Genomic DNA, 4,303 nt, shown 5'->3' with positions numbered 1-4,303 from the left:
CTTCTCAGTGCCGTCTTGATCTTGAAAAAAGTCTTAACAGCAAGTATTTACATAGCTCGGCCTATGGCCCCAGCTCTGCTCTGGTGTTTTCCACACATCACCTCACTCCTCTGGACGCCCAGGTCAGATCACATCATTAACATTCCAGAATAGGAGTTCCTGTCGTTGTTCAGTGGTTAACGAATCCGACTAGGAACCATGAGGTTGCGGGTTTGGTCCCTGCCCTTGCTCGGTGGGTTAACGATCCGGCGTTGCCGTAAGCTGTGGTGTAGGTCGCAGGTGCAGCTCGGATTTCGAGTTGTGGCGGTGGCGTAGGCCCGTGGCTACAGCTCTGATTAGACCTCTAGCCTAGGAACCTCCATATGCAGCAAATGTGGCCCTAGAAAAGAAAAAAATTCCAGAACAGGGACTTGAACCATCAAGTCCTGAGCATGTGCTCTCAGCTGCCTCTCTGCCCCCACCACCACCATCCTTTTTTTTTTTTTTTTTTTTAAGGGCTTTTATGGGCATATAGAGGTTCCCAGACTAGGGGTCTAATTGGAGCTACAGCTGCCTGCCTACACCACAGCCACAGCAACGTGGGATCCAAGCCACATCAGCAACCCACATCACAGCTCATGGCAATGCCGGATCCTTAACCCACTGAGCGAGGCTAGGGATGGAACCCATGTCCACATGGATATGGTTGGATTTGTTACTACCGAGCCTCAGTGGAAGCTCCCATCCGCTGCCTGTCTTAACAGACCAAGCTTCTGTCCTGTTCCATCCTGGGCTCCACCTCCCGTGAGTCATCTGCTGTGCCTGTGGAGTCTGCTGAGAGCTCTGGTCTGAGAACCTGCCTCTGATTGGGGGCGGGGAGCAGGTCACAGCTCAAGGGACCAAGCAGGCTAGAGTCTGAGTGATGCTAAGCCTCTGCCTGAGGGGAGGTGGGTGTGTGGTGGCTGCTCCCCCGAGGCAGGTGACTGATCCCCAGGTGGCCCATCCTTCCTTGGCCTGGTCCCACACAGTGGTGTTCAAAAATTTTTGAACCACCAACACTTTCCTGAAAAGCAGGGCCCAGCTATTGTGGGAACTCAGTGAGTTCAGCCTGGAGCTACCATGTGACCCAACCATCCCCTCCCAGGCACACAGGCCCGGGATCAAACGCAGACTCAACACCCACACGTTTCCCCTGGTGCTGGTCACAGTCTTCCACTGATAGCAACAACCCACACATCCAAAATGTGACTAGATAAACAAAATGTAGTTTATCTACACAGCGGAATATAATTCGGCCATAAAACAAAAGGAAGCCCTGATACAGGCTATATCATGGGCAAACCTCGAAAACATTCCAAAAGAAGCCAGACGCAAAAGGCCACACAATGTGTGATTCCATTTACGTGAAATGTCTGGAAGAGGCGAATCCTTAGAGACTGGTTCTCTATGGGGTGCCAGGGACTGGGGGGGAGGGGAATGGGGAGTGACAGCTAATGGGTATGGGGTTGTCTTTGGGGGTGATAAGGTTTCACAGCTAGATAGAGGTGATGGTTGCAAACATGAATGTACTAAATGCCACTAAATCATACGTATCTTCTAAATGATGAATTTTCCCTGTGAGTTTTAACCACCGGAAAAAAGGCGGGCAGGGTAATTTCACACACACACACACACACACAAATGCTCATTTACATCTCAAAAAATCAGGAATTGTGGCAGCAGAGCCCTAATTTGACAGCCAGACTTCACAGTTTGAAGTTGCCTGGGGCCCAGCACTCAGGGTTTCTGTGGGGGAGGAGGGGGCTGGGGGGAGCGGCACAGCTTGGCTGCCCCTTGGTTCTGTGACACACACCCCCACCCCTGTACACCCTTCCTTGAGCCTCACCTTTGGGACCTGGAACCTCCTGGGCCCTGCTGCTTTCTGCCCACCTCACAGCCATTTCTCCCCTAAACAGGCAGCGAGTGACTTCTGCCCGTTGATGTGGAGTCACTTCGCACAGTGGGCATTTATTGTGTGCCTGCTGCCTGCCAACCTCAGGGCTAGGTAGAGCCAAGAACTGACATTCTAGTGGGGAGAACAGAAAACATCAGCCCCAGGACACCCGCTCCAGACCCTCCCCTCCCCCCTGTCCTGCTCCTGGCCTTTTGCACCTCCTGTTCCTCCCCCCTCTCAGATGTCACCTCGGAGAACTCCTCTCTAGCCCCTGCTCCTGGAAGTGGTCACTCTGTGCCACTCTGGTCCGTTTTTTGCTTTGCATCTTTGTTGCCTCTCCAGCACCTGAAACAGCAAGCAGTAGTTGCTCCATGAGCAGGTGTTTGTTCAAGGAAGGAATTGTTTCTTCTTTCTTCATGGAACATTCTGCGTCTCAGTGAATCAGTTCTGACCACTCAAACATCATCTCTAACAACACACCCTTCCGGTTAGCTGATTCATAACTTCGTCTTTGAACTATTTTACAGCCCCCTGAATTGTAAGCAACTGATAGCAACACAAAACCACTCTTATCGGATCCTTCCGGCCCATCTAGAAAGGTTCCGTTGACAACCCTCCTCCCCTGTGGAAAAACCAATTTGCCTCCATTCGCACATTTATTTACTCTTATTTACTCGAATAGTCTCATCTGTTGTAAAAGTGCTCGTTTTCCAGACTCTCTTTTGAACCTCGGATAACACCTGCCTGGTTCCCACAGGAGTTCAATTAAAACATCTTAACACGCGTTCTTCTGTATTTGTCTGTGAGAGTCCTGACTGCACCCGCTTTTGAAAATTATCTTTTAACCTTTCTATCTGCAATTTCCACAGGGGGAGGGCTAGGACCAGCTGGGCTCTGGGTGCCAGCTGGTGCTTCACTCCACCACCAGGAGGCGCCTCAAACCCAGGCCAAGCCCACTGCAGAGGTCGGCACCCCGGGGCGGGCCAAGGACTCCTGTAAACTGTAAACTGGCTCCCTTTGTCCCTCTGAGGCCAGTCCCTTTGAGGGGGACCCCAGGGGTGAGGAACGGCATTCAGGCATGACAGGTATGAGATCTGGAATGTCAACTCACCTGTTCCTTCCTCACCCCACTCCTTCAGCCTCCCTAAACAGCTTCGTTTTTACCCCTGTCACTGCCCTGGGTGACTTTTCCCTCCCAGGTTGGGGCCTTCCACCTGCCCACAAATCTCCCCTTATGCTGCAGACTTTGGGAAATCACTCCATCTCTTGTTCTCTTTAGCCACGCCCTCTCTGAGCCTCAGTTTCCCCATCTGTTAAATGGGGACCTTCATGCCCCTCCCTCAGTGTGGAAAGCTGGGCAGCCCGAAGGCTGTGACAGCTGCCTTTGTGTTCTGGGTGAGGAGGGAAGCCCAGTTCCAGCCACTCGGCTGGCTGGCCTCCCCCCCAGCCTGTTCCCCACGCCCCGCCAGGGCTAGGACATTCATTAAATGTGGCTTTTCAGACACAATTATTCCTGCTCAAGCCTTTTCCTCTCCTTCCCCCTCTGCCCGGAATGCCCATTTTTCCTGGCAGGGTCCTGACACTCTGCCCATGAACTTGTGTTCCAGAAGGGAAGAAAAGAAACATAAGAAACAAATCTCGCCAGCTGGGCAGGCCAGAGGGGCTGTGTTGGGACCAGGAAGCGAAACTGCCCCGGCTGGTTTCCTGCCTGAGTCAACAGGGGCATTGAGGTGCTGCAGGGGGCTAGCAGAGGGTGGCCACAGAGCCGAGGGCTGTGTCCTCCATCATGTGAGTCTCCAGGGTCTCCCCGTTTCCCGTGGGTCTCAAGGACACGTGGGTTTGGGGTCAGGAGCTGTGGATGCCTAGACAGTGAGCTCACGGCGGCGGGCCGGATAAATGTGGTTCCATTTCCCTGAAGCTCAAACTGGCTGCACTGAGCAGCGAGGACTTGTGGGGTAGCTGGAATCTCCCTCTCAACCTCTCTTTCTTAAAAGGACTGTTATGAGGAGGGCAGACTTGAAATAGGCCTGGAGGCTTCATCCTGGAGGCACCCCCATTTTCCCAGGGGGCTGACTTCTCACATTCTCCAGAGATCACTGTGTGGCCTTGGGCAACTCTCTGACCCTCTCTGGACCTCATTCCCCTCCTCTGTAAAATCTGGGGCTCTGAATAGAATCTTGGTATTTCCCAAACTTCACATTTGATCCCCAGCCAAGGTGACAAGACCAGCCTGCCCACCAGGGCTTGAATGCCGGCCCTACCCTCTCCTGCCCCGGACCTTGGTAAAGTCATCTGACTTTTCTGTGCCTCAGTTTTCTCATCCATGATATGAGGATGATGACAATATTAGTATCTACTGTTAGAGAATAAAAGAAAACAGCCTCACTATGT

Source organism: Sus scrofa, chromosome 2 (genome assembly GCF_000003025.6).
Source record: "Sus scrofa isolate TJ Tabasco breed Duroc chromosome 2, Sscrofa11.1, whole genome shotgun sequence".
Classification (NCBI taxonomy): Eukaryota; Metazoa; Chordata; class Mammalia; order Artiodactyla; family Suidae; genus Sus; species Sus scrofa.
Note: the sequence above shows the minus strand (reverse complement) of the source record.